This window comes from Suricata suricatta, chromosome 15, assembly GCF_006229205.1.
Source record: "Suricata suricatta isolate VVHF042 chromosome 15, meerkat_22Aug2017_6uvM2_HiC, whole genome shotgun sequence".
In the NCBI taxonomy this organism is placed as follows: domain Eukaryota; kingdom Metazoa; phylum Chordata; class Mammalia; order Carnivora; family Herpestidae; genus Suricata; species Suricata suricatta.
In genome coordinates this window covers 32,727,280-32,751,521 of record NC_043714.1, presented here as the reverse complement: position 1 = coordinate 32,751,521, position 24,242 = coordinate 32,727,280, and the positions used below count along the sequence as shown (strand labels likewise).

Here is a 24,242-nt window from a genome sequence, read left to right as displayed (position 1 = left end):
AGATACCATATGTTTTCACTCATAGGTCTAACAGGAGAAACCTATCAGAGGACCATAGGGAGAGGAAGGGGGAAAGAGAGCTGGGGAGAGTGAGGGACAAAAATCATGAAAGACTATTGAATACTGAAAACGAACCATGGACTGAAGGGGGAGGGGGAGGGTGGGAAGGGGGTGATGGTCATGTGGGGGGCACTTGTGGGGGAGAAGCACTGGGTGGTGTATGGAAACCAATTTGAAAATAAACTATTGAAAAATAATACATAAATAAATAAATATAAAAATTTGCTTAAATGAGGAGCTATGTTGTTTTTGAAAGATAACCTCATAAAATGTGGGAGTAAAATAAAATAATGCAAAAGAAATAAAAGAGAAATAACACTGTTAAGACTTATCTGACTTCACAAAGAAAACATCTATAAATGATATAGATATAAAAGAAAAAAATCCCTCATAATAATTATATCATGGAAATGTATCAATGTTAATATAAAGGTAGAGAGTAATAAAATTTTGATCTAGGATCTAAATTCCATGTTAGCCACTAAATTGAATTCTCAAGTAAGCTAATTTTCTTAGCTTTCATGAGCTTTAGGTTGCCAATCATAAATATGCCTGCTGCTCAGGCCACAATACAAGGAATCCAATGGAAAAATCTTTAAGTCACTTGAATTAAGTAACATATGTATATATATATATATATATATATATATATATATATATATATATGGCATACAGAAAGAGATTATTATACATAGTGTATAGTTTATATAAATTTATTACAGTAATATAGGTAATATTTAGATATAGTAATATTAGTATAGTAAATAAGTAATATAGTATTATAAGTAATCTTATTATAGTAATTATGTTTTAGTGCCATTTTCACTTAAACTAGAGACATGTGTATGCGTTAGTCAGTACTTAAAATAATATTGTTATCCCTGTTAATATTTTATTGTTTAAGAATACTAAATGAGAAGCTGAGTAAATGGTGAGTTAAGGAAGCTGCCTTAAATAATAAAGTTTCAAAGAACCTGCCAGAAGAGAACAGAAGGGCAAATAGCAGTGTGGAATTGCAGGAAAGAAACCAAAGCCTCAGCCACAGACTGAAGTCAGCAGCCCGGTCACGAGGGGCTACTAGGAGGAACACTTTAAATAATAGCAGAGGGAGTGAAAGACACACATGCATAAAGAAAAGGGAGTGAGAAAGACACTTTGTTGCACCTGTTTTTTAAGTTCATTAAAGGAAGAGATTTACAAAGGTCAGGTATTTAATGAGTTGACTGCTTTGATACTGAAACAGATCTGGACTGTCAGAATCAGATGACTTAAAAACTCAAGAGAAAGATTTTGCATCAAGTATATGTAAAGACAAAGACTTGCACATTTTTAATAAAGTATTTGAAAATAAGCTCTATTGAAATATGAATTGAAAAACCTTATTGAATAGAGAAGATCAAAGTAAGTTGGCAAGTCTTTGTCAAGGAATGAAAGTTCACATTTTAATAATCAATCACCCAAGTTATAAGACCCATAACAATAGTTTTTGTTTCAGTTGTAATTTTAAAAACTTTTTGAAAAAAAAAACCAAATATGTAGTGTTACAAACACTAATACATGAACATATGCTTATTGTGGAAAAATTCAACACAAATATATGTAGAAGAAAGTTAATTATCTCCTTTAACTGTCCCTCAATTCTTCTCCCCCCTACCATGGCAATAATTTCTAAAATACATATTTTGGGAGTGTGATCTGGATCTACTTCTCTGTATTTTTTACTATAAGTTTTTAGATACTTATATATGTGTATATATATAGATGTTTATATATATAACTTAAGGTTTTTACATAAATATATGAAAATATGGATTATTTCTAAAATTCCAATTTATTCTATTGTTAATAAATTTAGTAAGTTCCTATATGTATATATATATATATCTGTATACACACACACACACACACACACACACACACATATATATATATATATATGGATATATATATATATATACAGAGATCAACCTCATTCTTCCTAACAACTGCCTAGGATTTCATTGAATACATGTATCATTATGCAGTCTTCTATTCCTTAGAATAGATGTATCACAATGTAATTTGTTTTCTACTGAACATCTAGGTTGTTTCCATACTTTATACCATAAGAAGATGATTTCAGAGATTTATGGTAAAACAAATTAATTTTTAAATTACTGTCCTCAAGCTAATGCAAAGTAATTTTGAATGTTCTTTCTTGCCTTTCAAAATCATTTTATCCTTTGCAAAACTACTATGATTTAATTTTCACTACTTTATGTCAGATTAAATGAAACTAATTATGAGAGATGACCATTGGAGGGAAATTCTGGAAACATGTCAATAGACATGTGACATATTTCAATAGACACATGTTCTCTGAAATTATATACAATTAGATTTTAAATGTCATGATCCTGAGGAGATACTTTATAAAAACAGTGGCATAATGGACAAAATGAGAATGAGTTTAGCATTAAGTCTAAAATATGTTTGAATTTAATTTTAATCCATAATATTCTGCATGATATTTTGTGCCTTATGGTCCTCAACTATAGAAAATAATAATAATTTCTACTTATATTAGTTACTATGAGGAATAAATAAGGGACATTCCTTGATACAAAGAATGTATAAAATAAACTTAATTCCTCTTTTTAATAGGTATTTGACAAATGCAGAAAATGGTGTTGAACTTTATTGAGTTAGAGGAGTATGTGACTTTGTGTGTGTGTATATTTTTGTATATCCCTCAAAAAATTAAAATATAAAATACTTTTTAAAAATTTTTTAATGTTTTTTATTTATTTTTGAGAAACAGAGACAGTGCGAGCAGGGGAGGATCAGAGAGAGAGGGAGACACAAAATCTGAAGCAGGCTCCAGGCCCTGAGCTAGCAGTCAGCACAGAGCCCTATGCAAGGCTCAAACCCACAAATCGTGAGATCATGACCTGAGTTGACACTTAACTGACTGATCCATCCAAGCGCCCTATAAAATACTTTTATTAATGTATCCAATATATCCTTGATGAGGGGACTAGAAATTTAAAATTGGGAAATTAAAATCTGTGTGAGATTTCTTTTTGCCCAATATCTGAGTCAGTATCTGGATAAGTTAAATAATTGCCATGACCATTTACTGTCATAACTATGAAAAAAATGCTGGATTGCAATTAAATGTGTATATTAATGAGTGGTTTTCCAAGTATGTTCTCCATACTAGCACTGTCACCTGGCATATTATTGAAAAGACAATTAAACCTCATCCCAAACCTACCAAACCAGAAACTTCAGAACTGAACACAGCAATCTGAGTCATATGGGTGATTCTGATGCATGCTCAAGGAGGTGAAATACTACTGTATATCTTTTAAACATGTACTAAAATGTGAAATGTTATTCATTTCACTAAAAACTATAAAGGAAATTATCAAAATGGTGCACTCTTAACATATCTACTGAAAATATGAATAGTATAGAGAATTCAAAATTAAAAATAATCACATACATTTTATGTTGCCAAATTTCCCTCCAGATTAGTCTGTTACCTGTACTGCCTTTGACCCAGGTTTGGGAAATGACACTCTTACTAAGTATTTTCAGATATTCATCAGTTAGCTGAGAGGTCAAATCTGGAATTGTTTTCAGCAACTTCCACACAGTTCTGTGTTCATGCAATGTTCTATAAATGGGCCTGAAAATAAAAACAACAAAAATATTGCAAATTGAGAGAATACAGCTTATACACAAAGAAACAAACCAAAATAATTCTTGATTTTTGAGCTTTCAAATTTTTATTTCTTTTTTATTTAAGGTTTGCTTAATTGTTTGCTCAATGTTACTTCTTTGTTGCAATGTATTATTAGCTGGCTAAAATTGGCCCGTTTTCAAGTATAAATGCAATATACAAGATCCAGAAACACAGGGCATGATTATAAAAGTCAAGTGTTTCTTGCTTCCATGCAAGAGCAACAACAAAAAAACATTAAAGGCAGTTCCATAGGTTATGCCTGTGACTTCAGCTCAGGTCATGATCTCAGGGTTCCTAAGTTTGAGCCCCTTGTCTAATTCTGAGCTGACAGCTCAGAGCCTGGAGTCTGATTCTGTCTCCCTCTCTCTCTGTCCCTCTCCCACTCATGCTCTGTTTTTCTCTTTCAAAACTAAACGTTTAAAAAAAAACTAAAAAATTGAAAGAGACTTGACTATCAAAGGTCTACTAAGTTTTCTCAGTTAAATATAGGCATTTTAACCCTGTGACAAAGTTCTTTTAGAAGCTTTGCCTTATCAGGGCGCCCGGGAAGCTCAGTCAGTTACATGTCCAACTTTGGCTCAGATTGTGATCTCAAGGTTCATGACTTTGAGCCCATGTGGGGCTCTGTGCTGACAGCTCAGAGCCTGGAGCCTGCTTCCGATTCTGTGTCTCCATCTCTCACTGCCCACACTCTGACTCTCTCTCTCTTTTTCATTCTCTCTAAATTAAAAGAGAGAGAGAAAGAGAAGCTTTGCCTTTCCAACCAAGTCTATTCTCTCAGAAGAATTTACGGTAGCCTACATTAAGAGAAAGGCAGGCATAGGGAAGAAAAACAAGGATGGAATTGAAAATGTCTAGAACAATGTCTAGAACAAAAACTTGGGTTTGATTATAGTATGTAAAGGATACTGGAGACAGATCAGAAACCCTGAGAAATGATCAGCACTGTCCACCGTTCTGAAATCCCCTGTAAATTTTTCAACTGATTCTAACATACATGCAGCTGTTTACCATCCTTAGGATGATAAATCAAGACATTCAGGTCTGAAAAGTGGCCTCTCAATTTCTCAATTTCCTCTCAATTTCTACCGTTACTATTTGTTGAAAATTTTTTTACATACATTATACCCACTCCTTGCTTACCACAGCTTTCTGGCCTACTCTTAACATACAAAAGCTATTAGTAAAGAAATTGTATTAATGACAAAGAAAAGTTCACACATTGAGAGATGTTTGGAAAATGATAATGCCCAAACTATTATTAGTAGTAAGGAGTTGGTGGAGTTTTTTTAAATTAATAGTGTCATTATTATCATTATGAGTTATCAGACCGTATACAATGGTGTGGAAAAAAATGTTATTCCCTTGAATTTTCATTGTGTCTCCTCTATGTCTATTCCTAGCCCTAAATCCAACTGATCACAAAAAGCAAAATGTTAGTATATTCCAAGTATTCAGAAAAACATCAGTTGGAAAAAAAATAATTTCGGGATTTTCCACTTACTCCTTATTCTCCAGGTGATTATATCAAACCTAAAAGCTTATAGAGTCATGACGAGCTGCATAGCTGGGTTCTGATGATGAGTACTTATATGCACTGGCATCTGATGAATTAAAACTATCATGAATAGCCACTGGCATCCATGCTGGCATCCTCTGAGTCCCTAAATGTTTCCAGTTGTAGGTACACATGATCTAGATTTTTGTTAAACCCTTTTAAACCTATTGAGTTTTTTACTCTCAGCTAATTGTTCCCAGTTTTTGTGGTAAGAAGAGAGTTTGATGACTTCAGTGAGTGTGTCTGAGGTAATGGTATACTGATTAGGACTCTCTTAAAGCCTCTAACTAGTTCACTCACATTCACTCGGATGTGCAAATGAAATGCAGCTCTCACATTTTTCTAAAACTAATGTAATCTAACGGCCTCCAGTTTGTTAAAGCGTTGCCAAAGCAAAACAAAACAAAACAAAATCCTTGCATTTTCCTCAAAACAATATTGTATTTCTTCTGATACAAGCTCCATTTAACTTAAATGTTGAGGATACACAAAGGTTAGCTTCCTGTGCTGGCTGATTTATATGGTTTTTCTTCAAGGACTTGAAAGACTCTTGAGTAAAAATGTGTCGTCTTCCAGAGTTACTCCACTCACAATACTTTTCCCCAAGAGGTGGTGCAGGTTTGCATGGGATTGACTGTTCCTCTGGCAGGGGCTAGAGGAACAGTTGGTCTGCTCGTGCTGGTAATTTCACTGAAGAAATATAATCAACTTATATTACAGAATACTTAAACACAGCCATTAAGCTTGGGTAGGATGTTTGCCAGTAAAACAAGAGTAAATCAGAGCAGTCAAGTACAAGAAAGGGGATAATACAATGGTGGAATATAAGAAACAATATTTAAACTGAGAATCAAAGAGGTTAATTTCCTCAAGGACACATAGCTAATAATAATAAAAAAGAAACAGAATACTAAAAATTGCTGAGAAATGAACAAATCATGCAGTTAACACACACACACACACACACAAAAACTGAAAGTTAAATAGAATAATTCTAGACACTCAAAATAAATTGATGAGAAAAAGCACACAATTTTCTCATGTAAAATAGAGTCATATATTATATGTAGAAAGGTACACATGATGGCTTTAGGTAATATGTTAAAAATTGAATATAAGTAGTTATAGAGAAATAAAGTATCTGACTGCATCTTTTCAAGAATATATCATCTAGGTTATTACAGAATCAGAGATATAATGCAAAATTTTATGTAGAAAGATAAACCTACAATATTGGTGAAAAGTTATTAAGGCATACATTGCATAATTGAAAATATATCAAATACTCAAGATTATAACTGAATCTTAATGATCTGATTTTACAATTGAAAAATACCATAATTAAAATAGTCACTGCAGACATTCAGTTTTATGAACCATAACTTAATGATTCAGAAATTACTGCCTTCTTAAAGATTGTTTCCTTTACATAACTGATTATAGTGTCAATTTATCTCTTCAGTTATTGCTATCACTTGGTTTTCTCTTCCTTTAAAACAAGATACGATACACCAGGCCATACCTGAAATAATTATTTCTGTATTATTTCTTCCATTAAACTATCATTCTAAATTGTTGCGTATAGCTTGGCAAAATAATGGCGTATTCTCTCTGTTACTTATGTATTTACACTAATTTAAAATACCTAAGCTGTTTAATTAGAAGAATTATCTGATTACCTAGATATCAGAAATTCTGTTAAAGCTCTGTGCCAACAGCTAGCTCAGAGCCTGGAGCCTGTCTTCAGATTCTGTGTCTCCCTCTTTCTCTGAACCTCCCCTGCTCACGCTGTCTCTCTCTCTCTCTCTCTCTCTCTCTCTCTCTCTCTCTCTCTCTCTGTCTCTCAAAAATAAATAAAACATGTTAAAAAAAAAGAAATTCTGTAAAGACAGCTTCCTATTCTGTAGTCAAATAGAAAAGAAAAGCTAACAAAGAAACCCAGGAGTAATTCTGACTACAAGACTTCATTTATGAAGAGTTACCAAAAGGCCCAGGAAGGTCTCTAAAAATGAAAGTAAACAGCAGAGATGTTAATTAATTTTTTTTTTACTTCTCAGTGACTTATAAGTATCAAAGAAATGGTCCCGTCATAAAACAATCAACTTTTAATTAAAAAAAAGATATTTGGAGATACAGCTGATTCATAAACTTGAAAAGCTGTCAAATTAAAGAGGATTAAGATTATTCTGTTTGAGGGCGCCTGGGTGGCTCACTCGGTTAAACCTCTGACTTCGGCTCAGGTCATGATCTCTGTTTGTGGGTTCAAGTCCCATGTCAGGCTCTGTGCTGACAGCTCAGAGCCTGGAGCCTGCTTTTGATTCTATGTCTTTCACTCTGCCCCTCCCTTGCTTGCTCTCTGTCTCTCTCTCTCTGTCTCTTTCTCTCAAAAATCATAAACATTAAAAAACTTTAAAAAAAGAGTCAGGTTACATAGAGAATAGGTTATCACTTGCTTCGATTTTTAGTATTTTCACTAAAACTATACTATCATGTGATTCTTTATACAAGGATTGTACCAGAGCAGTAGTAGTCAAAAACAGTTTATTCAACCTAACTTTTACATAGAGTACCCATAAATAAAGTCAATAAAATCTAAATTTAAAAAAGTATAACTATACTAGTTTAATGGAAAACAGGTCAGTTTCCAGACAAGGTATAGTTTCTATATGTACCAACATGGTACACCTGAAGGACCTGTGAAAAGTCCATAGGGCTGATGAAAAATTATAGGAAATGCAAGCTTCCTTTCAATATGGATATTCTATTGTTTTAATTAGTTGATTTCCCACTATTATTTTACTTTATTTTATTTATCATATAATTACAAGGAATTACATATTCTGGCTCAATCACTTCCTTCTAAAATGAGAAAGTTGAGTCTTAGACATGTTAAGTAATTTGCCCAAGGTCATATGGATAATAAATAGTGGAGCCAGGATTTTATCCCAGGCATTTTCACCTGGAGCCTATATCCCCAAACACTTAGCCACTATACTAAGTCAAATCTTCTAGTGATTTTCACTGGTTTTCAGAATTAGGGTAACTGAATTAAGGCAGGGGCTGTTCCAGGTTTTGTTGAGTCTGACACATGAATAAAAATAATATAAATTTATGAATTAAAAAATTTGTACAAATTTGAATACAGTTGACCCTTGAACAATGCAGGAGTTATGGGCATGAACCCTCCCACACAGTCAAAAATCCACATATAACTTTTAACTCCTCCAAAACTTATATACTAAATAGCCTCTTATTGATGAGAAAATTTACCAACTAAACATAAATGGTTGATTATCACATATTTTGTATGTTATATGTATTATATGTTGCATTCTTATAGTAAACCAGAAAAAATATTATTATGAAAATGACAAAGAAGAGAAAATAGGTTTACAGTACTATACTGTATTTATTTTTAAAAATTCTGTGTATAAGTGGACTGCACAGTTTAAATTTGTATGTTTAAGAGTGAATTGTAGTTATTTAGAAAGAGAAGAAGGCAGTACAAATTATAATTTTTAAAAGCCGGATGGTTTTAAAACATCCCAAATCCAAAAGAAAGTTACAGTACTGTTATTAATTAGTTGCTTAAGAACACCTATTGTATTAATTTTTATAAAATTTGTCCTGCATTTCCTATATATTTTCACTTTGCATGACAACAACTTTATATTATTTTTTATTGATAGAATAGGGTCTTCTCTTGAGCTTGGTTGGTAGAATTTTTTAAATTATTCTTAATAATTTAGAAATAATTCTTTTGGTTTCATGACTGATTATTAATAACATAATTTTCAGGATTCCTATCAAATTTGGGAAAATCCATATCCACCTTTCTTTTATCTATGACATATAAGATTTGAAAAGCTTTTCCACAAATTCATATATTCTAAAGTACGTGCCAGTCCATGGCCCACATGTTCCTGATACTGGGTTGCTATGGAATGGTTATATATGGTGGTAAGAGCTCTGTTTCTGTTTCTTTACATCAAGATGCTGTTAAGTCCAACCTGTGTGGTAGGGTTGTTCCTATGGCCATTCCTACATGTGCATAACCAGCAATTACTTGAATATGTAACACTGACTAAGAATCAAAACTCATATCTCACCAGACCAAGCAAATATATCTCTCACACAATTTTCCAAAAACTGAATCCCCTAAATGGATGAAGCCACTCCAATTCCAGGTGCCATGAAAATAAAATATATGTAAAGGAAATTTTCTGGCAAAGGGAAAAAAATGATCAGAGTCAAAATATCTTACTTATGCACATTTTGCAGAAACCATGAGCATGTGAATACATTTCTAGGGCATCTCTGAGGGTCTTGGATGGGACCCAGTCAAATCAAATGATAGACCTAAAGTTTAAGCTTCCTTACTTTCAAGGTAAATCTACCTCTGAGTTAAGCAAAAGAAATAATAAGAAGAAAACAGTATTAGTAATCAAGGTTGATTAAAAACAGAAGGCTTTGAATCTAGAGTAAAAAGTAGGCAAAGAAAAAGAAAAAAAAGAAAGTAAAGAGAGAAAAGAAAGGAAGAGCATGAAGTCACAAACACAAAGCAAAGTAAAATCATGAGCCTGAATCGGAGTCCATGGAGGAATTGCCTCAGATTTACAATTGGGGAAAAAATGGTAGAAACGACACAGCAAATCATCAGCCAAGAGCAAAATACTTGGAAATTCTTTACATTTGATTATATTTGACCCCAGAACATATGCCTTGTATACCAGCCACATGAGTTCCTCAAAGATCCCCCAAATTTGCCAAAATTCAATGCCCTTATGTGTGAGGATACATGAACATTTTCAGAAATTGTACAGCTAAAATCTCTGGGCTTTAGAAGGTACAGAACATTTTATCAAATGTTTTGTGAGCCAGAGATTAGTGGGATAGAAAAATCCAGCTCAAAAGATCACTTTAATTAAAGGATACACACATGCATACCTTTGGGCCTCCTTAATATAAGTTTTCAAAGCAGCATTTATGACACAAAATTATTTAAAGGGTTTTAAAAAGCAATCCTCTCCATGTCATTTATGTATCCATTTCCCCTGTATGTTTTCAAGTAATTCACTATAAAATTATTTTTCTGGAATCCAGTGTGTACTTGAAATTTTTCATGAATCATTAATCATTAATATGCACATCACTTTCTGTCTGACTTCTCATTTGAATTGCCTAATCAGTCAAGGATGAATGAACAGAATAAGAACTAATTTTATTTGATCATCCAAATTCATATGACAAACATTGATTTTTATCAGTATTTCCAAAAATTGAGTTGGTCATTCATATGGAGTGCAGACATCAGAAACACAGCATGATTTGGGTTCTCTTTGCTATTCCTATACACAGTTGAAAATTGAAAGATCAGTGACAGCAACTTTAACTCTTCAAAATTAAAAAAAACTTTTTATGATTAGAAAATGGATTATTTTTTAAAATGTCAACTTTCTCTTTGTTTCAGGGAGGATGGCTGTGCTTTTCCTTATGGAAGGGGAGAAATTAAAAGACCTGTTGCACCACCAGAATAGAAAGGCAGGTTTCTCTTCATTTTACAAGTACATGACTGAAGAAAATAATAAACGAGGCTGCTAATAAGAACTTTTGTAAAAGAGTAAGGCCATCATAAAACAAGTTTCAAATAGCTTAACTTTCTCTGTATTCATGAACCTAATACAAACCTGAGAATTTTGAGAATCCTCAGGAAAAGAACTTCATCAAAGAGCACTTCCACAGAATCTTTCACAAACTCAGCCCATAAGACATGAGTGCTTAGCAATAGCCACATAAAAAAGTGCATAAGTAAGGTCTTATAATACAGTTGACTCTCAAACAACATGAGTTTGAACTGTGTGGGTCCAGTTTTGTGCAGATTTTTTACAGTAAAGCACTGCAAATGAATTTCCTCTTCCTTATGGATTTCTTAATAACAGCTTCTTTTCTCTAGCTTATTTTATTGTAAGGATACAGTAAATAAATACATAGAAGATATAAAACATATGTTAATAGACTGTAGATGGTATCAGTAAGATTCTCAACAACAGCTAAGCTATTAGTAGTTTAAGTTTTTACAGAGTCAAAAGTTATACATGGATTTTCAACTACATGAGGTGGTGAGGGGGGTGTCTGGTGCTCCTAACCTCTACATTGTTCAAGGATCGATGTCCTTCAAAAGTTGCCTGTATCTCACTCTTAACACACTTAGCAACAATAAACAAAATATTCATGGATTACTGAAATATACAGATGTTTACAACCTTTGTTTAAGGTTTTCTACATTTTTTATGCCTATACATTTGAAATGGCTGCTTCCAAGACACAAAATTGATAAGACAGATTTTTCTGTAAAAGAAACTGACAGGCAATTCTGTTGAGAATCTCAATTATTCTCAGCTTAATCATCCTATTTCTCTTTTCTGTGCTCAAAGGAACAATATAATGACATGTCAGATTCAGAAGGCAAGCAACAGCATCTACCTACATTTTGGAATTTTGAGTTCATCTTTAAAAAAAGCCTCTACTGTCTGACCATTCATTCATTTGTTTATTCAGCAAATAGTTTTGTGCAATGGTTAATTTCAGGCATTATTCGAAATAAATAATTATCCTACTGTCTGGCATACATAATGTAAAAACCAATATGCTCCTTGCCTCATACAAACTTAAATTCAAAAAGAAAGTAAGGAGTGCCTGGGTGGCTCAGTCAGCTAAGTGTCTGACTCCTGGTTTCAGCTCAGGTTGTGCTCTCATGGTTTGAGTTTGAGCCCTGTATCGGGCTCTGCACTGACAGTGTGGATCCTGCTTGGGATTCTCTCTCTGTCCTTCTCTCTCTTAGCCCCTCCCCCTGTTCTCTCTCAAAAATAAATAAAAACTCTTACAAAATTAAAAAAAGTCAGATATTAAACACAATTTATGTCTTTGAAAGTGTACAGCACTGTATTCTATGGAAAGTAATAGTGAGACATACTTAGTCTAGCGTTGTCACAGAATATTTCCCAGAAATGATGGTGTGTAAGCTGACATCTGAAGGATAACCTGGGAAATGAGGAAAGGGAAGATAACAGTGCTGCACTCATAAGTAATTGCTTGTTCAAAGGTCTGGAGTCAAGAATTCAAGAAACACTTAGTGAAGAAAGCCTAAAGTGGTTGGAGCAGAGATGACAATGAGGAAATTGGACATAAAGTGATGCTAAAATGATAGGCAAGGTGAAATCCTAGAGGGCATGTAAAGAATTCCTGTGAAGAGTTCCTGTGAGGAATTTTAGATCTTGTCATAAGGAAAGGTAAAGTCATCCAAGGGCTTTATTAAGAAGAATAACTGAACAGATTTACATTTTTGAAAGTTAACTCTAGCTGCAGAGAACAGATTAGAATATTGAAAGATAATGCACTATAATAGGGTAGAAGGGTATTATAGATTATATATGAAAAATTCCATCTAGTTGGTAAAGTTCTTAAAATTAGGTTGGAATATGCTAATTGAACTCAACGGGTTAAACAAAATACAGTACAATTCATTGTCAGTCAATTTGTCCTGCCATAGGAGTAATGCCACTATCACCAGTATTATCGACATGACTAGAGAGACATCCTTTGTCTAGATGTACAACTGGTAATGCCGATTTGAAAATTTCCAGTCCAAAGTAATCTGATATGTTTTGTCCTGAATTTCTGACTATATTTCAGTTACTGTCAAAATGGTAACCAGAAAAAATTAAATATAAGGAATATCCTGTTATTCTCTCTTTAAGAGCATACCTTCAAGATATATTCCATTCTCATCCAATGTTAGGACCAGTAAAATCTACAAACTTAAATTTATAGGTTAGTTCTAACTTTTCCATAATTTGAGGGGAAAAATATGTTTATCAAAGTCACTAATAGTCATATGTGTCAGATGGATGGATGGATGAATGGATAGAGTTGCAGACATCTATGTAATAAAAATATTTATATTTCTGTATTTGAATATCTATGCATATTTTGATCATCATGTTTCTACATATTTGAAGATAGAGTATTGATCTATAGACAGACATTGAAATAGATATTGAAATCTATAGATACTAATCTAAATCTATATATGTCTGTGATATACATAATAGATACATATCTTTGATATATTGATGTATATCTGTTGATATATAATGAAATATGGCTATATAAATATTTTAATTTTTAAATATAAAAATGTTGCTTTTTTAGAAGATTGATAAGAAAATGACACTATAGAGAAAATCCATTAGGCACTGAGTAGAAAGAAAACTAAAATGTTCTATAATGTTGTCAATCATGTACTTCAATACTTGCTTCTCAGAAAAAAAAAATTGACACTGGAATAAATGTTTTTAAACTGATGATAATTAGCATTTCTATATTCTTCTGGGATGCATAAAAATGTTTGAGCTAAATTTAGTGTTATGACACATTAAGTATGTTAGGTAAGGTGTGCTATATATTACCTTTAAAAGTTATTTATTTATTTGTTTCTTTATGTTTAAAATAAGAGTAGTAATTCAAGAATAAATTTAAAATAGCAATTAAGTTTAAAATAGGGAAATTGTATTGTAGACCACTGAATAATATATGACTCAAAGAACAGATTTTTATTTGGTTTTTTTTTTCAATTATTTTAAAACCTTTAAAAAAGAATCTCTTTTGTTATTGCTGGGGCTTTTTGTTTTTTGTCTTCTTTTTAAATTTTTAAGGGCCTGAAATGGATATGGCAAGAAAGTTGTGGCTGCAGAACATGCAACGGAGCTTGTAAAGAAGTATTTTTACTTCTTAATTAGATTGAGTAGTTAGAGAAAAATATCGTGGAAGACCACCAGGTTCTTACTTATGAAATTATAACTATTGTGGTGGAATTTAATGAGATGGAAAAGGCTTCATAAAAAGCAACTTTAGTGGAATGAACAAGTGTTTAGTTTTAGGTTTGGAAATTGAGATATGCCAAGTGATCACATCAAGTAGATAAATGGTCCAAAACTAGAAGAAATATTTGTAGGCTTCTGATTCTGGGGAAAACAGATTACCAGGGACTTGATTTACTCTCTTGCCCAAAACAAATAAAAAATGAGATAATACGTATAAAATAATGGTTTTACAGACATTGAATATCCGGCAGAGAAAAACCATGTTCCCTGGAATTGAGATACAAAGGTAAGGCATGTGAATTTCCTAGTGGACAGGAAAGAAAGAAAATTTCTATGCTGCAACATGAGAGGAATCCCTGCTTTTCAGAATTAAAACATATCTAAGAGTCAGAAGAGGTTAAGGAGGTCAGAGTCCACAGAGAAAATTATTGTAGAGGAGAAAAATGCAGAAAGTATGAAAGAGAGTTCCAAAAATTTGCAAAAAGTACTTGCTGACTCTTTAGTATTATCATTGCTTGCATGTGAATAAATTATTGTAGGCTGGAAATTGAACCCCCTGAAAATATCAGAGGAAACAATATGTGGAGCTCAACCACAACTATGTCTGGTAATAGTTCCTTTTATCAAAATGTAGAGTGAAAATCTTGTCATTCATGGGACATGGGATAAAGTACTCATGAAGGTTTTGCTTTAGTATTAGGGAAAAAATAACCCTAGACTAAACACTATACTGATCTTGGCTAACAGAACCTAAAATCCAAATTTGAAAGGATTACTGTGTTTCTAATAAACTCAACTAATCCTGGAACCAAGCTCAGAATTATTTATAATAATATAAAAATATTCAACCTACAATGAGGTGAAATAATCACAAAGTCTGATATACAATCAAATATTACCAAGAAAGCAAAGAAGCAAATACTATTAGAGCTTCAAGGATAAACGTCAAATAGACAATTATAGTCACAGATTTCAACACCCTTCTTTCAAAAATTAATATAAAAGTAGAGATTATAAAACTATAGAAACCTTGAACAACTTGATCTAACTGATAATTATGGAACATTACTCCCCAATGAGAGCAGAATATACATTATTTTCAATTGTACATAAAACATTTACCAAGGTAGATAATATTATGTATTACTAAACATGTTTCAGCATATTTATAAGGAATTTTATCATGAAATGTATATCCTTAGAGCACAATAGTATTAAATTAAAAATCTATAACAAAAAGTTCTATGAAATATTCTCAAATATATTTGCAAACTAAATAACATATTTCTAAATAACCCACAGATCAAAAAAGAAACCTTAAGGAGAATTAGTAGGTATTTTGAATGAAATAAAAATAAAAATTCAATATATTAAAATTTCAGGACATAGCCAAAGTAGTAGTTAGAAACATACCACTAAAGACTGATAATAGAAAGAAATGGTTAGACAAATGACTTCAGCTTCCACCTTAAAAAAAAAAACTAAAAGAATAAGAGAACTTGAATCCAAAACAAGCAGAAGAAAAGGAATATTAAGGATTACAGTAGAAACCAAGAGGCGGGAGAGGGGAAAATCAATGAAATATGAAATCAAAAGGTGGTTCTTTATCAATAACTGTGATAAAACTCTAGTCATATTGAGCAAGAATAAAATAGTGAAGATACAAATTATAAACACTAAGAATGGTAGATATGACATCTCTATAGATTATTTGAGTACTAAGAGTAACAAGTGAATATCATGAGCAACTCTACATCAGTAAATTCCACAATTGGATAAAATGGATAGAGTTCTTAAAAGATAAGAAACTACTTACTAATTGTCATCCAAGAAAAAAGAGATAATTTGCATGGCCATGTACCTAATTTTAAAACATTAAGTTTGAAATTACAAAAATGAACAAGGAAATCTTGAAAGGTTTTATCCATATATTACATATTTTCTTGATCGCAATAATGGTTTCAGAGATGTATGTATCTTTATCAAACGTATCAAATTGTACAGTTTATTTTCTTAATGTTTATTTATTTATTTTGAGAGAGACTGAGAGAACAAGCACAAGCAGGGGAGGGGCAGAGAGAAAGAAAGAGAGAGAATCCACTGTGTCTGCCTGGAGCCCAACATGGGGCTCAATCTCAGGAGCCATGAGATCATGACCTGAGTCAAAATCAAGAGCTGGTCTTTTAACTAACTCAGCTACCCAAGAGCCCAAATTGTACACTTTAAACATGTGGTTTATTGTGTGTTAATGATAGCGCAATAAAATAGCTTAAAAAAAAAGAATAGATGCTTTTAATTTAAAATCCAGACATTATTGTGTTAATCATCCTCCCCCAAAGTAATTTTTTAAAATAGGAATATAGTAACAATTACAAAATATCCAAGAGATAAAGGAAGATGTCACAAAGTGATAAGAGGATACCTCACATTTCTGGTGGGGAAGAAATTGTATAGAAGAGGATAGACAGAGAAGCACAATAACGAAATCCAAAATCCAGAGCATTATTTATTTTACTGAAGTGTTTAAATCTTTCTGCTTTATGGAAGTCACTTATTCAGAGTTTCAATTAGTCTCTTTAGAAATGCACAAGCCCCTGCTTCCAGTTATCTACTGCCATCAATGAATCTCTGCCCTTAGGTTTTGTGAAACCTTTGTGTGTTCTAGATCTATTTTGCCGGGTCAAGAGTATACGAGCGTTTCTTATCCTTGGACTGTTACCAGTCTGATATACTCCTCATTTTCACTCGTATTAATCTAACAGTCTATTAAATGTACTCCCTATTTACACCCTTGCTTAATATTACAGCCAAAAGAGCCTTTTAAAATATAAGTCAGGTTTCGTCTCTGGATTTCCTCAGCTCTAAGTAAAAGCCCAAGGTTTTACAATGGACCAAATAATCAGTCTACACCCATCTTCGAAAGCTCTTCCACTTATTCATTCCAAATTTGTCACATTGGTCTCTTCACTACCCTTCCAACACACCAAGTAAACTTCCACTTTAGGTTTTTCCATATCTTATTTCTTCTGCTTCAAAAGTGCTCTCTCAAGATACCTGCACTGGATGCTCCCTCACTTCATGTTTTTGCTCAAATGTCAACTTCTCAGTGAGACTTTCTCTGAGAACTTCTAAAATTTTTTTTATGTCTTTTATTTATTTTTGAGAGACAGAGAGAGACAGTACGAGCAGGGGAGGGTCAGAGAGAGAGGGAGACACAGAACCGGAAGCAGGCTCCAGGCTCTGAGCTAGCTGTCAGCACACAGCCTGACGCGGGGCTCGAACCCACGTCATGACCTGAGCTGAAGCCGGCCGCTTAACCAACTGAGCCACCCAGGCGCCCCTCTCTGAGAACTTCTAGATACAATTTAATAATTCACCTCTAATTCTACCAAAACCTGTAATTTACTAATCTTTCTCCATAACACTAATCACTTTCTGATACATTATGTATTTTCTTTTTTGTTATTGTTGGTTGTCTTCTATTAGAATATAAGCAAAATGAAGGCAATGTCTATATTAGGTTCTATACAATGAACATGGCTTGGTATTTAAAAGATACTCATTAATATTTGTTGAAAAATGAAATATTTCACTTTTTCCATAAGCCACTTCTACTTACTAATAAATTCCCCATATTGCTTTCAAGCTTTAGGACTATCAATTTACTTACAGCAAGAATTTTACTTTAATGTCTATCATCACTATGTTACACTATTTTATCATCTCTATCTATATGCCTTCTTCAACTACTCAAAATCATGCCAAACCTTCTATTTGTTTAAATTATCCCCATAGCTTTCTTCTTCCTATATTAAAAAGCTGATTATTTTATAGTAATAAAATTTTAGTACAGTACAAGATTTTATAATGTACTTATTTAAAATAATTTTTCATTTTACTATAACATGATTAATTAAGGACTATGAATTATATTTATCTCATAGTTACTGGTTACAATGTGATTAAAATAGAAATCTAGAACTTCTGGATAGGAAAAAAAACTGAATGCTTCGTGTTTTATTTATCATAAAAATACATGATAAAAATGATAAAAAGCACTGTGTTAATCTCTATGTCACTGGTTTTAGGAAAAGAAAAGCCACTATTCTTTCGATGCTGATATTCATTATCAGTGCTAGACTTACTCAGTGATGTGTAGAATTTAGAACTCTGCAATTGTACTGTAAAATTTTTTTCAGTATTGTAATTCTTAAAGGAAAATAACTTAATTATTTTGAGGATAAATTCTCTATCTTCCATCTTTTTCCTTCATTGAAAAAATCACTTTGTAATATAATTTTAAACATTGTGAAGTTTCTTAGGAATGAAGACATTGTCCTAACAGGAATCTAATCTTAGAAAGTAGCAGAATGAGACACACCATTACAATTTAGATCCTGATGATTACTTCTAAAATATTCCTTTTTACATTTTACTTCCACTTTTTACCTCTTTAATTTTCTTTAATTTCTTTAATATATGCCCTCTATATATTCATACTAAAATATCATCCCATCATTTGAGGTAAGTGGAAAATGGTAATAAAATGTCCTACAACAAATAAACATGAGTGGATAAAAAGCCCTGCACTGCCAAGTCAATTAACACACCATCGTACACTTTCATAAATCCACCTAGCAGGGACCCAACGACGTGGTTGCCAATAAACATTTGAGCTCCTTCCATACTTTGGCTATTGTTGATAGCACTGCTATAAACATTGAGGTGCAAGTACCCCTTCCAATATGTATTTTTTGTATCCTTTCATTAAATACCTAATAATGCAATTGCTGGATTGTAGGGTAGTTATATTTTTGAGGAACCTCCATACTGTTCTCCGGAGTAGCTACACCAGTTTGCATTCTGACCAACAGTACAAGAGGGTTTTCCTTTCTTTCCATCCTTACCAACACCTGTTGTTTCTTGTGTTGTTAATTTTAGCCATTATGACAGTTGTGAAGTATCTTGTTGTGGTTTTGACTTGTAGTTCCCTGATGATAAGTGATGTTGAGCATCTCTTCATGTATTTGTTAACCATTTGGATGACTTCTTTGGGGAAAAATAGTAATTTCATATTGTGTATTTTTAATAGCCCCACTTAAGTTTTTAATCACTATTTCCCACAGCTTGCCACAAAGAAGGAGGCTCCACATAAGAAAGATGCAGCAGTGATTATTCGCAGATAAAATTTGGAAAGGTTTTCCCTTTTGGTCTTTAATATATATGTTCCCATCCACAGTGTCAGGTTATCTTTCATACTTTAGCTTGTTAATATATCCCTGGCTATGAACTGATTCTCCCCCTCATGAAGACACATATACAACCCTCAACAATCCATCACTCCACCTTGCTGCTTGATTTTCTTAACTTTCTATCTATATTCCATTTATACTTTTCTTTGTATTCCATGTAGCTTTTTGTGTGTGGGGGGGTAACCATTTATCCTTTTTGATCAAAGTTCTCACTAGGCACAAATGGGAATTATACATGTTGCCTATAAAACTGTGATGGTCTTTATAAAACAATCAAATAAAAATTGGGCCTTATTAGCTCCTAACAGAATCTGCATGAACAATTTTGGGGGAAAAAAAAGAAAAGAACAGTTTTTTTTAATTCCTTAAATTTTGCTTTAAATAGCAAATGATAACTGTATACCATTAGGTCAATTTTGCACAAAATGAGAGAAGGAAACTATATAGATAGCATTCTCTTTGTTAAACTTTATTTGGGCTGCAGTCACATGGGCAGAGCCTAGGAATACAGGTGGCAATTAGCCCAGGAAGACAGATTAGGTGGAATGAAGTGGTAGTTAATGAGTAAAAGTGTTATCTGGCTGATAAAAATGGTAGTTATTCAATGAAGATCAAGGTTTAAGACCAGTAAAATAGAAAGAAGTAGGTATCAGACCGCCACCACGGCAAGGGTAGAATCTAACAAGACAATCTAGTTGAAAGAGTTAGTTTATAATCTAAAGTGAACAAACATATTATATGGGTTCAAGGGCATGGAAAGCTCAGACATAGTGAACCCTGCAAGTGATAGTAAGCACAGGTATTCTTAATAGGAGAGAAGAGAAAATTAGATCCAAAAAATGCATTCTGTACCATATTTTTGATAGTTATATTTTTCTGCTCATCTCCATCCCAACTTCTTTAGGTTAAAAAACTGTGTTTTACATTAATATTCTATTTTCTCCAGTTTGGACTTTTCTTCAATTTCAACATTATCTCTCCTAGACAAATATCGTTCAATTGTGATCTTTTTTTTTTTTTTTTTTTTTTTTTTTTTTTTTTTTTTTTTTTTTTTTAGCTCAGTGCTTAGCATCAACATCACTTGGAGAATTCTTAGAAATGCATATTCCAAGGGCACCTGGGTGGCTCAGTTGGTTAAGTGTCTGACTTCAGCTCAGGTCATGATCTCACAGTTAGTGAGTTAGAGTCCCACGTTTAGCTCTGGAGCCTGCTTCAGAGTCTATGTCTTCCCCTCTCTCTGCCTCTCCCCTGCTCATACTACCTCTCTCTCTGTCTCTCAATAATTAATAAAAACATTAAAAAACATTTAAAAAAAAGTAATGCACATTCCAGACCAAGTGAATCAGAATGTCTAGGATTAGGGTGCTGCGATTTATTTCACAAACTTTCCAGGTAGTTCTGATACGTGTGAAACTTTGAAAGCCCCTGCTTTGTCATGCACTGTTGAATCAAGTGCCTGATGTTTCAGCAACAAAGTACATTTAACCACTGAGCTCAACTGAAACTGCCTCAGAACTTTATGGAGAGAAGGGGATCAGGAATAAAAAATTAATTCTAAATTAGAAAGGTGAAAAAGATTCGTGAGATTTTTAAAGCTCATCCAATCTCCTTTCTAGCGTCCAGATATTTTAATTAAATAAATTTGATAGTTGTCAAATAAATTAATGTTATAATATATTACAGAATTACAGGAAACATATAAATTATATATATAATCTTACATACTTTGTTAAAAAACAGCCAGTATTTTTATTCATGTTTCATTCTTTACAGTCTAAGTTATAGTTTATTTTAAAAATCTTATATTTTGTTCTCTTTAAATATTAAATACTAAGGTATAACAAAGGTTTAGAACTTAAATTGTTCTATAATTATGTGCTACCATTTAGTTCTAGTTTCAGAGTTTAGTTTTATAAGAGTATACATATGTACGTATACATGTATATATTCTAGTAAAGAGTTTTATTATCATTTCTTTATTCCATCTAATTTCACAAATATTTTCAGGGGCAATTCAAAAACCCACTTTAAGAAAAATAATGAGAAAATAAAAATAGAGTAATGAAAGTATAATTTTAAGTAGAAATGAAGACCAAGTAAAGTAAGTGGAAGAAAAGAGAGACCCTAGAAATATATCACAATAAGTATGGGACATGAAGATAATAGATATTTCAATTAAAGAGGGAGAATAAATAGGTGTGACACATGAGTAAAGGTATAAAATAAAATAAAATGGGACCCTATAAGTCATAAAATATTAAAGAAATGCATGCCACAAGAATTAAAAGTTAAAATAGGAAACCTATTTATCAAACATAGAAGAAATTTAAAATACTCTATAAATAATACATAAATTGAAAAGACCATTGTTAAAATTAAGAAAGCAAACTGAAGCAATATAAAAGAAAGAATAGAAGTACTTCAGGATATAAAAATTTAAAACTTTTTAAGACAAAAGGTGTTATGAACAAAATATAAAGTTGATAGAAAAACAGGTATTATAAAATGACAAATGTAACATTAATATTGGTAGTAATCCTATGTATTAATAGAAAAAACAAATAATATAAACAAAAGGAATTAAACCCAGTGCAGAGTATGGCATAATGTATACAGAAGTTGAATCACCGTGTTGTATACCTGAAACCAATGTAAAATTGTATGTAAGTTATACTCAATAAAAATTTAAAGAGATGTGAAAAACAATTCATATACAAGTGTAACCAAGTATCCAATAAAAATATGGGGAAAAAGTGCAACATCAGTAGCAATTAGGAAACTTCAATTATAGTAATAATTATTTTACTATTCATATTATTAAAAATTAAAGGTATCATTAACATTAATTATAAGGATTAGTGGGGTGCAAGGTTGGGAGGCTATCTCACATTACTCTGAGTTTGTAAAGATGTTTAGGAACACAAAACGGAAATATATGTTAAAGCATATAAAAAGCATACCCTGACCCAGAGTTCTTAATCCTTAGGAACTAAAGTATAGGCATCATCATAAGAATGTTTACTGCGGAATAGTTTACAAAATGTGTCTCTCATTTGGGAGATAATTGTTAGAAATAGTGGAGATACATTTAAATTTATTAACTCTATAACAATCACCTTGAGATACTTCCATGATATAGTTGGTAACTGAGAAAAACAACAAAATATATGAATAATGTCCCAATGTTGTAAAATTAGCAATAATAAATCCTCTTGATCATACATTTACGAGCATATATCTACTGAACACTGTACTGACATTTTAGTAAAACAATATCTGAAGAGGTAAGGAAGAAGAAACATTGGAAATAAGCCAATTTTCTAAATGGCAATTTAAAACAAATATCCTTACAAGCATAGGATACATGTTATGATTTAATTTTTATAATCATAAACATTTTTGAATATAGTACTAATGAGGCTTGAGGTCACCAAAGTATTAATAGTGATAATAACAAAGTTGTAGAATTTAAGGTAAATGTTACTCTATTCCTAATATTTCCATGTAATGTTGGAAATTTTTATAATGAACATATATTACTTCTATGATGAAAAATTAAAAGTACTTTATATGATCACATAGCAACAACTATAGCTGAACTTCAAAAATGACTTTGAAGACTTGTTCAGAATGACAAACTGAGCACAGCTTTTAATTTTTTTAGAAATAAAAAGGAAACATTAAATACATAATTATCTAATGTTTGGAAAAGGAAAAAAGTGTGTGTGTATGTGTGTGTGTAGTGGAGATGCAGGCTCCTCACACTAGTTGTTCATGGAAGGCTTATCTCGGAAGAAATGTATAAGGGTAAATAGAACTATGAGTAGCCATCCAGCCTTAAAAAATGGGAAGGGAAATAAAAGCAAAAATAAACTATAGGGACCTCAAGATAAAAAAGTTTCTTCACAGCAAAAAAAACAACCAACAAAACTTAAAGGCAAGAGATGGAATGGAGAGGATATTTACTAATGTCATATCTCATAAAGGATTAGTATCCAAAATCTATAAAGAATTTATCAAACTCAACACCAAAAAGACAAACAATCCAGTGAAGAAATGGGCAAAAGACATGAATAGACACTTTTCTAAAGAAGACATCCAGATGGCTAACAGACATATGAAAAGATGCTTAACAACATTTATTATCAGGTAAATACAAACCAAAACCACAATGAGACACCTCACACTGAGCAGAATGGCTAAAAACAACAACCCACACAATAACAGATGTTGGTAAGGATGAGGAGAAAGGAGAACACTTTCATACTGCTGGTGGGCATGCAAACTGATGCAGCCACTTTAGAAAACAGTATAAATGTTCCTCAAAAAATTAAAAATAGAAATGCTCTATAACCTAGCAATTGCACTATTAGGAATTTATCCAAAGAATACAAAAAAACTCATTCAAAGGGATACATGTATCCCTTTATTTATAGCAGCATTATTTACAGTAGTTATATTATTAAATCAGCCCAAGTGTCCGCTGATATATAAATGATAAAGAAGATACGGTATATATACAATGGGATATTATTCAGCCATACCAAAGAGTGAAATCAGGCCTTTTGTAACCTCATGGATGGAACTAGAGAGTATAAATAATGCTAAATGAAATAAGTCAATGAGAGAAAGATAAATACCATATGATTTCACTCATATGTGGAGTGGAATTTAAGTGACAAAACCAGCAAATGAGAAAGAGAGAGGGATATGTGTGTATATATATATATATATATATATATATATATATATATATATAT

The 24,242-nt window shown here is 32.3% G+C and overlaps 1 protein-coding gene across 2 annotated transcripts in view; it reads right to left on the bottom strand.

Annotated features, from left to right (window-relative positions):
• The window catches only part of LOC115279492 (cyclic nucleotide-binding domain-containing protein 1-like), a 242,790-nt gene that overhangs the window by 193,932 nt on the left and 24,616 nt on the right, over positions 1-24,242 (bottom strand). For both annotated transcript variants that reach the window (XM_029924032.1, XM_029924033.1), the window contains exon 2: positions 3,588-3,733. The gene's annotated coding sequence lies outside the window, so the exon portion shown is untranslated. The remainder of the gene's footprint in view (positions 1-3,587; positions 3,734-24,242) is intronic.